The following is a 13,684-nucleotide window of genomic DNA, read 5'->3' on the forward strand; positions in this document are numbered from 1 at the left end:
GGTACTCGGGGAAGATATCCGTTAGAAATAATGGTATAAGCTAAAAATGTTAAAATTTTAGAACAACCTTTTGTCAAATGAAAATAATATTCCGACGGTAAGCAATATATTATATAGGCTAATGGCGAGTTTAAGTTGCAATGGACAAATGTGGTTCAAATGGTTAGATCAGGTTAAACAGGTTTTTAATGAGACTGGTTTCACATATTTATTTGACGGTGAATTATAAGCATGAAGTTGCACAAAGTCTATGTGACGCATTTATGCCATTTATACCAAAATGGTTCATGGACATAGAATCCTCGTGCAAATGTTGGTTTTATTAAAAATTAAAAAGAAAAATATATACATTTTTTTCGAAAATTAGTTAACAAAGTTATCTGAACAAAACAGAATTACTATTAGAAAATTCGGTACCTCTAATATAATGTCTTAATGTGATACTATTATGTCCTCGTGTAACACATTTTCATGTGTCTTATTGAAACAATAAAAATTTAGAAATCTTGGGATTATCTAAACCTGAAAAAAAATCTGATAAATGTAAATTTGTATGAATATGTCATATTCGCCATTACTATTTTTTTTTAATTTTGTTGCATAAATTCCAATGAAGGCAGTATTTATGCTTTGAAATTAATTCAAGTTAATTAATTTGTTTAATTCTTTTATGTAGTCCTTCTTGATAAATTGAAAGATAGCTATTGGTAATTGAAAATCAAAAGTATACAATTTGATGTCCTTTGCAAGAGTCACATTAAAGATCTGCTCCATCACCAACACAACAGAACATAAAAGATATTTACCATTTTGGACAATAAATGTATGTTTAATCTGTTTTTTCTAATTAAATTTGGTTTACTTTTGCTGTCTTAGCATTCAGTGCCTCATTCCATATATGGCATATATAGTGCCGTGGATCTTTTTTTTCAAGAATGTAAGTAATGTTGAGTATATCCTCCCATTATAATCGCTGCTGGATCACTTCACAAGAAATACGTCAGATTTCAGCTCTGAGCGTCGTAGTGAGCGAGTGCTTTACCTTTCTCCGCCATGTATTAAAACATGTCATTTAAAAAGAAAACTAATCTATGATGATCTATTATAATAAGTACGTAATGTCAAAAGTAGTAATTATTATATCAAGATAACACGTAAATACACGTACAACATTGCTCACTTGTGACTGCAATCAAAACTCGTGGGTCGCCATGTTGTTTGCAGTTTGTCACCGTGTCCGGAAGTTTTAACCGGGAGGCCGCTTATATCATTGCTCAATACGAATAGGTTGATTGGTCTATATTCCGGACGAATTTTACGTAGGTATGTCGTCACGTACCGAAAAATGTCCAAATATATACCCACTTCAGATTGACACGTGTGTGTTGTCATAGCGACGGCTGCCTCAGATCATAGCCACGGGCGTTTTACCCATAGACTTTTGTCAAAATGAACGCGAGTTTTATTTATATATTCGTCTTTGATATATTATTATATATCATGAAGTATTAATTCGTATTATTTAAAATAATGAAATTAAACTTTCAAGCTGTGACAGTGATTTTATTTTCATACGTGTAAACATACCGTTGTGTAAATATAACGAGCTAATATTTCTGCTAAGGGAAAAGTCAATTATTTTCTGTAATCAAAAGTGATTTATTATTTCTTTGGTAAAATTCCAATATTCCAAGTGAATACACATTATACATGAATACATGTATTATACCAAGGACTGATACGTCCTTCATTATGTTATCCAAGACCCGACCCGGGTAAGTCGGAGATGTCTCCTAGTTAAACTCACTTTTATAATTTTTTACGCTTTCATGATATATGGCATGATTCTAAACTGAACGTTTTGTATATATAGGGATTTTTACATATATTTCTATATTTTACACTCACACGACTTTTTATTTATATTTTATGCAATAAAAATCGTCATTTGAAACAGAGATTTAAATATCATTGGGATAAGTTAACTAAGGATGTTCTCGCGATATCACGTACCCACCTATTGTTATCGTAAACGGATGAACGGTTACCGCGAGACCAAGCCGTGCGTCTGCGCACTAATATAGCTGGAGGCGAGTTATCGTAGTGTTAGCTCATGAAGCTGTGTACGGCATATACTATTTTACTACAGTGTATATATGACTAAACGACTATAGGAGATTTCAGAAAAGATGGCGTGACGTCACAAAAAGTTTACATCCGGGTCCTCAAAGGTACAAAACACAGTATGGCGACTGATAAAAACAATAACAGATACGTACATCCCTGCTTCATAATCGATACTTTGACAAAAGTTTACACTTTCATACTTGCAAATTCTGATTTTGAAATGGTTTCTTATTGTTTCACAGGTTATGGCTGTTAACATTTTTACATTTTCATTTGTTTATTGCTAAATATAACAAGTGTAGATTTAGTGTCGAAGCCACTTATCGAAGCGCTGCCGGGCCATCACACGTACCCGATTTTGTTCATACGTATAAATTGAGGTTGTGAAAAAGTGTTTATGAATAAATGATTTATTTCAATGTATCATGTTTCTGTTAAAAATGAAAAATGCTGTTCACAACACGATATGATATATAAACAAAACGTGAACCACCTGGCCGCTCGTGTATGGCTTCATCGCTGGTAGATCACCGCAGGCCCAAGCATTGTTTGGGAAATAAATCATATGAATTGATTACCAACACTTTTATCTCAAAAGGTTCGTGTTTAAGATATATATATATATTTCGTTATTTAATATGTACATGTTGTTTTAATGGAATGCCCTTGTATCAACTACTGTGTTACACGTACACGTATGGCTGCCGATCTCGAAAAATAATATATGGTGAAATCGTTCAGTTTTCATATTCATGCTGCATATTTCATTTTGATTTTTCATTTTCAGCCGCTTTTACGCCATGGACTGCTGTGTTAAGTCCCAATTGAAATGGTATTAATTTTATATAATATTTGAATACATATTAGGTAGACTTCATTTAAATTGATATAAATTACAGATCGTAGTACTGTACGTAAATGCCGACCAGGATACATTCATTGCGCACGGCTTCGAGAATCCTAAATACTCAAAGTTTTTGTTTTAAAAAATATGATATAATGAACCTACAAACTGACTCATATGTATGTTATAAACTAAATCCCAAAATTGATGACAAAAATATTAACCAGAATACGTAATTTTATGACACTGAAAACGGGCGAAATTCGGGTTCTCGGTTGTACTGTAATGGCTGCCGTGGGCTTGGGGGTAATCTACGAAAGCAAATGTTTAATTTTGTACTAATCACACATCGTAAGGTGTTTTATCAAGAAACCCTTCGAAAACAGTAATTGCTTATAATTCTATTTCGGGGGACTTTGAATTTAATTTGTAATTTCAAGTTGATATTTGCAATATACATGTATCTGACAATGTTTATACGTAATGGCGACCGTGTTTTCTCGTGGCGGTCGAAAATGGAGTATAAACAGAGTAAAATATATGAATACCATATGTTTAAAATTGTAAATTATTATAAAATAATTTTATTTACACTTTTTGAAATGTAAATAACGCAATAGTTCTCGGATTGGCGTACTATTTATTACAATAAAATGTAAACAAACATCGCAAGCGGCGGTATTCCCTCAATGTTTATGTGTACAGATATAGGAGTTGTACCTTTGAGCGCCCGGATGTACCTTTGTGTGACGTCATCGCCATCTTTTCTGAAATCTCCTATATACAAAACCAATAAACATCGAAAAGTATCTCATAGCTTCTTTTTTTACTGTTGCATTAGAGAATCATTTATGTAAATATTACCATATATCTAGATGTTGGACTGGTGAGATACTGATGAGATATTTCTGTGTTGTTTTTTTTATGAAAAATCGTTAAAATTAAAAAAACCTATTGCATTGAAATTCTGTAAGCAATGATCAAAATGTTGGTAAATTTTGGTGATTAATTACATATTATAAAAGCTTTTCTTGATTCGTTAGAATGAAAAAAATACGACACATATAAATTTAATGAGTTTAACCTTGGAGATTCAATTTTTGCTTTAGTAAAAAAAATTTTGCGTGGAGTAAAGCAAGATATTTTAATTGATTAAATTCAAATTTCTCGGTAAAAGCGGAATATTTTACATTTTCACTTAAGATTTCACTTTTATTTTCAATATGATTCAATGGGCATTACTAAATAAAGACTTGTTTGAAAAATATATAAGGTTAGAAAATATATAATTCTAATTTACAAAAAAACTTACTGCAGTCAGGCCACTCGATACTTAAACACAGGTAAATAGACCCCGGAAGAGTTAAAGTGTGTCGGATCGACCTGGGGGGTGCCGTGGCCAGGTGTATCTCGTGCCGCCGGTTCCACCTTTATGGGACAGATATTGTAACACCTCTGATTATGAGCTTTTGCAAATCACTTTCCGTTAATTAGATATCAAAATTGATGCTATCTATCACAAGCTCGGATCGCCCAACCTGTATTCTCCTTCTCCATGAAAATATTGGGTACCTTCGATAATTTTGTCAACACTTGTACTTGAGCTTTAAAAGTTTCCATATGTACAAACTCAATCAAATAGAAAATTAATATTTGAAAACTAAATAAATGGAAATCAGTCAATTATTGAAATCAGAGTACGTGGTTTATACTGTGCTATCTTTCACGACCCTATCTGAACAGTATCATCGCCATTATAAATTTAGGGAAAGTTCGATGATTTGTGTACAGTTTTACCACCAAAAATTCAAAAGGTTCAATATGTTCAAATTCAATCAATTTAATATTTTATCATTTGAAATTTTAGTGGAAATCACTCAATTATTGAATTCAGAGTATGTGGGTTTAATTGTGCTATCTTTCACGACCCTATCGGAACAGTATCGTCGCCATTATAAATTTAGGGTAGCTTCGATGATTTGTGTACAGTTTTACCTCCGAAAATTCAAAAGGTTTAATATGTTCAAATTAGATCAATTTAATATATTAACATTTAAAATTTACCAAGCAACAAATATTTGAAAACTAAATGGAAATCGGTCAATTATTGAAATCAGAGTATGTGGGTTTTATCTGGTTTTATTATATTAATATTTCACGGGGCGATCGATTGTAACGATCGAGGAAGTCATCGTGCCGGGATGAGGACATTCACAGTTAACATTACGTTTATTTAGTGTAACACCTCTACAATTATGAAAATGTGATGGATTATTCAAATAAATTACATTTTCAATAAAGAGCAAAACTTTGTGCTATTTGGTTTATTTTCTATTCCATCTCCTGAATTATAGCCTAGATCGCTTCATCGGACGAAGCGTAGTTTCAATATGGCGTCGTTAGACTGTACTCGACTGTAGACACGCGATGCACTCTGAGGGATAGCTTCCGCTGCTGTGGGACGTCGTTGAAGAGTAAGGCTATTGATGTACCATTCTTAATCCCTGATATTTAAATCTCTGTATTTTGTGAAAGTGGAGTTTAATTATTCAATAAAAAGTCGGTCAAAAGTGGTGAGGAGGCATTATCTCAAATTGTACATCGAAATGGATGACGCCTGCAAGTACAGATAGAATCTATTCATCCGCGACGACAAAAAAGTTCCTAATATATTTGTGTACAATATAACATGACACACAACGTAAATTTCAGAGATCATTTTTATTTAAATCATATCTGTAACTTAAGTATGTATTTACATTTTGCCAAAAAAGTATCATATATAGCGTAATACATTAAAAGTATTTGTTCTCGGCCACATGTTTGGAACTTCAGGTGAAGCCTTATTGTTCAGCGAGGCGAGGCTGACGCACGCTTACACAGTGGAGTTTTCCGAAGTTGTCAAAACACCAGTGTTCAAGTAGCTAAATTTGTTTGAGATTGTCGTCTGACTTGACGATATTACATTCTTCTCGGAGCCATGTGATTATATAATCTACGCTAAAATCCATCGCCATCTAGGCTAATAGATGGAACATACTTCACTTGTGTTTGATGGATACAATGTATTTGTGGTGACGCGTAACTGTCAACACGTGGGATTACTAGCGGTGCATGTTTTTATAATATACATGATTAAATTCTCAAAGAACAAAGACAAGAGGATATGTATATAACTGCCCTCTATCAGAAGGTCTCACGCCCGTCCACCCAAAAGACTCGATTCGTATGACGAACACAGACACAGAGGTAATGTTTTCATTTGACACCCATCATTTATAACAAAAATGAAAGCACGTCGCCCCGGTCGGGATATTTTTCCGTTTCTTTTATACAATTGTTAAATTGAAAAATTGTTTGAATCATATATAAATATAAAACATGTATTTATTGTTTACATTTTTCCAAAATTCTATGAAAAAACAACAATATACACGTAATGTTGCATCAAAATGTAAACAAAGCCATGTGTTTTGTTTAAAAAAGTAGTCCTTTTACGTTGCATAGAACATTTTCTTACGCAAGTTCAAAGTTCAATGTTACCATGCAGTTATGGTAAACAAAATCGGCTAGTATTAGCGTATAGTGACCAAGCATAGCAAGTGTAAATATAAGTAATTATGTCTAACAATATATCTTGAGAGCAGATTTCTTTCATTTTCGTGAATTGACGGCATTAATTAAATACATGTATGTATCATTTAGTGGAGTGATATATATCGATCCATTTTTTCTGACAACAAAAAAATTCAGCTTTCATACTGTACATGACTTGTTCATATTCTACTGAAATTCATTCATTAATTAGTGTCTTTATTTGTAAAACAGATCATGCACGGACGTTAAGAAAAAACTGAGACTAGAGTGTATATGTGTCATCCAAATCCTTCTTCTTAGCTGATGTCACGCTGTGTTGTAATCTCTAACTGTATACTTCGATGTTCAACATCGTCTCAATACGGTCTCATGAGGGGGGCCAGTTTACGTAAGAAAGTAAAAACTATCCACGGGAGTGAGCAAATTGACCATCACGTAATTTCAATTCACACTGTACACAGGCAGCGGGACCTCCAGTTTATACGCATTTCCCCTTGGCTAACTACTTTGAAGTGTATTCTTTTAAACATGATATTTTTACATAAATACAAAGTTTAAACGTGATATCATGGTTTGATGTGACCAGATTTCCCGATTGATGTTATTTAATATGATTTTTGAAAGCATGAAAATCAGCAATTTTACCAGGTTTTTCGAAAATCAGACTTTCAAAACCGGAAGTGCATTTTGTTTTATTAATAAATAAGTTAAAATATATTTGTTTCTTTCCAAAATCGTATTCAAACCATCGAAAATAACTGAACTTTGATAACATATCAAAGTTATTCTGCTGCATTTAACTATCAAAAAGTTTATCTAAAAACCCCTAAGCACATACAGAGGTACATCTGCCTATCGTAAAAATGGCGGAGTTGCCAATCTCTATGTATATATGTTTCTGACACAGGTCTTGGCCCAATTTGTACATTACATATAGCAAGTGTATCATGTGTATGTATTTTTCAATCAAATTGATGCATTTTTATACTAGAAACAGTAATATTATTTACAATGGCATATCGAAAAAAGAACTATTCAAAAGCAAGGATTTATAAGTGAAAACTAATAATTCCTTATCAAAAGTAATGCATAATGTCAGAAATGATATTTCTGATAATTGCTAGATTTCGGATATTCAATTCTTTGTGAGTTTTGGTCAATATCGATCATTATTTGATGTACATATGATAATAATGATAATTCATATGACCAATAAACGTACTGCATCACTCTGTAGATGATTGCTTAAAACAGATATTTAGAATAGTTTGATATATATACTATCCAAATCTTTGCTTTAAAGAAAGAAAATCACGAACATATTCAAATGGATATCAGGATTACGAGCCGTGCACATCTAATACGTATACAAGGTGATCCCTTTAGACTACATGTATTATTTTAGCATTAGTTCAGATGCAATACTTCGTAATATATTCATATAATCATATCATCATCCTAATTGGTCAAGAAGCTTATAGCTTAAACATACCGAGGATCAGGTATAATTGTGTGTTGTGTGTATATATATAGTTGTAAATTATCATAGCCCAATATCAGAAGTACTATACACTACAAAACAGCCCACTGTCGGTAATGACGTCACATTCGGTTATTCCCCCCAAATCAGCAGTCGCATGAGTCGTTATACAGGTACAAATTGAGCAATTTCAGGGCGGTATCTCGGTATAGCGGCCGATTTTTATGCGGTTTTGATATAATTGTCAGGAAATTTAAAGGGCCACTACCTTTACGAAACGGCTTTTAATTTTTAAAATGGGAATGAAAAACGAGATCGATAATTTTGTAGAGTCGCAAAAGTTATTAACTTACCGTTAATACTACACGTATCATCACCTTGTGAACAATTTGATGGAAATAAATAAAATGTTAATTTTCATAAGGCGGGTCGTTTTATGTTTCCCGCCGTCGTCCTAAATACCGCGCTGCAATTGACTTTCTCTGCGCTAGACGGCAAAACTCCACTGTTATCATATATTACACAGGGAATCTTGCATATGTTTGGTGTTGTAACCTCATCTTAGGCTATCGGTATATATTTTCTGATATTATTGATGTTTTTTAAGAAACCTTTATGTTTTTCCCCGGAAAGGTAGTGGGCCTTTAACAGAATAACATAACAAAATATAATTTTCCTTTCCGTGTACAACATAAGCGAGTAAACATGAGCGAGGAGTTACTTCGACAGCGGTATCGTTACCCAGACCAAGGACGTATATGAGACTTATAAATCCTTGTCCAGACGATTTTTCTTGAGATGTGCATAAGGCCATGCGATTTTTCGGATTTTTCTTAATTAATTTAAACGGCGTTTTAACTTCAGCTAAATCTAAGTGTCCGAATGAGAACCAGAGAGACAGCGATTGGCGATATCTGACTGTTAATTAACTAAATCTGCCGATATATTTGAAATCTTCTGATCCATGTTACGTGTTTAGTGAATAAAAGGATAACATTAATTCATTAATTTTTAATTCATATCTAGAGATTCTGCACTATATGTGCACTACCTGTGATGTCAAATACCAGTACATGGTTTCGCTGGTAGATCGTCGTGTGACCAAGACAAGGGTCATACCTCTTAGCACAGGGAAATACCTACCGTGATCCAAGATGTCAAGAGTTTTTACACTTGGATACAATTGTAAGTGTAACAAGAAGTGAAATTATTAAACCTGTAATATTAAGCATGACATGATGGATGATTAAAAATACCTTTACCATACGTATTGTTGTTGAACACCAAAATGTGCTATTCTAACAATTTAAACTAGATCATTTAAATAAGTAGAGATAATCACTCACCGTAGTCCACAACAGAATTACAAATCGAAACAATTCTGCAATTTCTGCATCAGCAAATCAAAGTGTATTTTTTTTTCTATACAGATACATCAACTTGTAAATCCTTGAGACATGAATAATTTAATTACTATTTAAATATATATATTTTTTATAAAATGAACATGTGCCTATATATAGCTAGCATGTACGGTGTTTTATTACTTACCATGGTAAGTAATAAAACACCGTACCCAGAATACATCGTCTAACCGATATAAAATTATTTCGAGGATGTATATACATAGAACTCATCATCAAAATCTTTAATTGTGAACCTGTCAGTCGGCAGTTGAGCACCTTATGAAAACATGTGTCCCTATCAACAGAATTTGGCGATATTAACGAGGTCATTATAGTGTTATTTTAATCATTTGTTCCGTAAATGTGATGGCGGATGGCGGTAGGCGGGTTTGGCGATATAACGGGTGTATTTGTATGGAGAGAAATCCGTTCGGAATAAATTCATGGCGATAAGCGAGTTTGGCGGTAAAAACGGGTGGCAATATAACGAAGTTTTACTGTATACCGAAAATATAATGTATATCTATATTTTTGTCTTTGAAACTTTATCCATAACGTTTACTAAAAAGCAGAAATACATCAATGATATTTCTTATATATGTTTTCAAATTACAGTATAAGTGTACATAATCTCTTGTACCTTTTCAAAAATATACTTAGACAAATAGATGACCAAATTCTAGGGTCATATTCTTAGCACAGGGTAAACCTTTCAAATGTCAAAAGTTTTTACATATTGGAATCATATTGTAATTGTATGGTGATTTAAAACATGCTTAAATTTTCACATGATTTTATACAAAAAATTACGGGTATGCATACGATTGTAAATTACAGTACTGTAGACTAAAATAAATTTTAAGGTTCATTAGTTGTTTAGTATAGAACCATTACCTGAATTTCTGACATAATTCAATTCCAAATTATTATTAGTCACACCTGTTTAAACATTCATATATATATAATTTAAATACTATTCCTAGTAATAGATCATGTGATAATTTAAATTTCCATTTATCTTTTACATCTTCATTTTCAAAAATAGGGATGGAAAATGGACAATCCAATATAGAGCATAAAATGTACGGGGTAATACTTGTCTAAAATACAATAATCATAATACGATCAAACATGTTCCTGATACCTGATTGACACTTAATTTTCAATAGCAAATACCTTTTAATAGAGTTCCGAATAGCAAATCCTGCCGCTTTATAAGCCAGGTATGTACAGGTTTTCGATAATTTCGTTTGAACCATTGTACAGGTAAACAACTTTCCTCATGACATTTGATAACAGGTATTACAAACCATTAAACCAAAATGGTGATAATATCAACATTTATATCGAAGTATATTACGCGTAGTGTCAATCGATCAAATTTGAAAGCGATGGCATTCGGTCTGAAAAAAATGTTTGTTATTTAATAATCAGAAATATTTAGATCTTTTATAATATGTATTTGTATAAATGTCATTTCTATCACATGTTGACTCTAATTTCTCTTTTATTCGGTTTAGCAATCACACAAAACACAATGTTTGTAATGATCAATCATCGGTGTGTATGTACAGAAACATACATACATATATATGTTATATATGTTTCTGGTATGTACGTCAATACTTTAATTAATCAAGGATTTCGTAAATTGTTACGTAAAATTTCAGTTTTTACAGTCACAAAAACTTTGTAATTCACAATGTATCAAAGATACAGACTATACAGGAAAATATTATCTAATTAAAGCTTATTCATTGCTGAACTCCTCGACAAAAAATCCGAAACTTTTATTTCTGTGTGGATTTTCTTTCATAATTACACGAAGATACCTGCTATTAGAGCATAATTAGATTATTTGAAAACATCGAATTTCACTCTTCTAGTTATTTACATTTGAGCCAAAGTTATTTTACGATTTACTTCACTCAAAAGTAATTATAAAAAATCGTTGATCGGCTTTCCTTGTGAACCGTCGATGTAAGTATAAGCACATCAAGTTATAGTACAGTAAAAGCCACTGGACTATAATCGGGCGAGCTCAAAATTTGGACCTCAGAAAATTACCGACGACGATTTTACATTATTCCGGTCGCGCGCGGCATGGAGAGGTTTCTACACGTGCTAATAATGCCATTTCCAGCATAAACTGAAAAATTACATTTGACTGCACAAATCCTTTAACATTTATAAAATCAGACGGCTTTTATTTAGGTTATAATCAATGCAAACAATGTACGCGAAATTGTTACTAGTTCAATCGGCATACCCATTTAGTTATATACCATGGGTCACTTAATTAACTAATACTAATAATAGAGTATACTGTTCAACAATAGACATTTTTTTCCAATGCAACTTTTTTGATAAAATAATCCAATAACTCAATGTCATAAAATAATCGAAATATGTCAATAGTAATTATGGCGGGGACATCATGAGGACATCTTCTTGATATACCCAAATCCTATTTTTAATTGTCTATCTATTTTCTTCAAATGAAACATTTTTTAAGGTGCAAATTAGACACCAAAAATTACCTTTAAAAAATTGTAACTGATCAATCTGTAATTTTTGCTCTTTATCCTAAGGGGCTTTTGTCCATGGAGGGATCATAGGGGCAGGTATGAAAAATATTTTGAAAATAGAGGTTAAATGTCCTTTAAAATGAATATGAATTATCATAGAGTTTGAATACATAAATGTAACCAATTTTAGCCACAAACAACTTTCAGGGGAACCAAAATTTATAATAAAATTTTTGCTCCTGATCTAATAACACTATAATTAATGGCGGGGCAAAAATTGAATGAGACGTATAATAGGTAAATGAAAATTTAATGGACAAAACCAGTAACAGGGTTTAACTTGATCTCAAATAGAGTTTCAATTTTTAAATTCAAAAATCGATATTAAAACAAATTTACAAAGGAAAAATTATTCGGTTGCCAAACACAAACAATGTTAATATAATACAACTGCAATGTAAGATTAAATATAGGTTTATGTCCAATAATTTTGGTATGTCGTTATAGGTTTAATTAATCAAGGATTGTAAATTGTTAAATATGGCCACAAAAATTTATTGGGGGAAGGGGTCAAAACTTTGATAATTTATGATCTTACAATCAAAGATACTTTGGACATTAGGAAGCATATTATTAATTAGGGAAATTCATTGCTGAACATAAGTCGACTATGGTTTTTAACCAAATTTTTCACTTTTATTTCTTGAACATTTTACGATTTGAGCCAAAGTTATTTTACGATTTACTTCACTCAAAAGTAATTATAAAAAAAATCGCTGATCGGCTTTCCCTGTGACCGTCGATGTAAGCAAGGATGTGAGAAGGATTCGTGATCTGTCTCTTTTATATCAGTTATAGTACAGCTAAAAGCCACGGACTATAATCGGGCGGTCAGAAGTTTGGACCTCGATATCGACGGTTTACAGGTTATTCCGGTCGCGCGCGGAACGGAGAGGTTTCTACACGTGCTAATAAAGCCATTTCCAGCATAAACTGAAATTATCATTTTTGACTGCACAAATCCTTTAATCTAAAAGGTTTTCAATAGTTACATAGAATTGTAAAGCATTCTATCCTTATATTCTGTACACTAGTACAAATACATGTACTTTAACTTAGTAGATACTGTGTTTCAATCGAGTTTGTAATAGCCAAAGAATATCTTCTCATTATGCATAATGAACAAATAATGAAAATATATTCTACAAAATTCGTAAAAAGAATAGGACCAAAACTCGTCTCGAAAATCCAATCAACAATTTTAATTTGACAGGGTAATTTCCTTTGTAAAATAAGGTGTTAATAATTACAATATAAAACATTTATGATTGAAAACCATAACCAAATATAAATTTCCTACTATACACTACACGAGAAGAAAACATATATCTGTTTACGGGATATAATTATCCGTTCATAGTGTATCTCTGTATGTTTTGTATGGGACAAGGAAGTACTTCCAACCGTGTGGACAAAACAAAATTGTCAAATCCGATTACATAATATGATACGAACAGTAATGCGAGACAAAGTAGACAAATATTTAACTATATAGCACAATGGAGCGCAATATACCCTTCGGCAAGTGGAAGCCGAAGGCCTGATCGTTTTATACTATATGTATATACCATCTCTTTTGTAATATAAAGTATATTTGAATATCATCCACGTATGTGCAGGTTATATTTGTATAGATAATTCC

This window comes from Argopecten irradians, chromosome 13, assembly GCF_041381155.1.
Source record: "Argopecten irradians isolate NY chromosome 13, Ai_NY, whole genome shotgun sequence".
Taxonomy (NCBI): domain Eukaryota; kingdom Metazoa; phylum Mollusca; class Bivalvia; order Pectinida; family Pectinidae; genus Argopecten; species Argopecten irradians.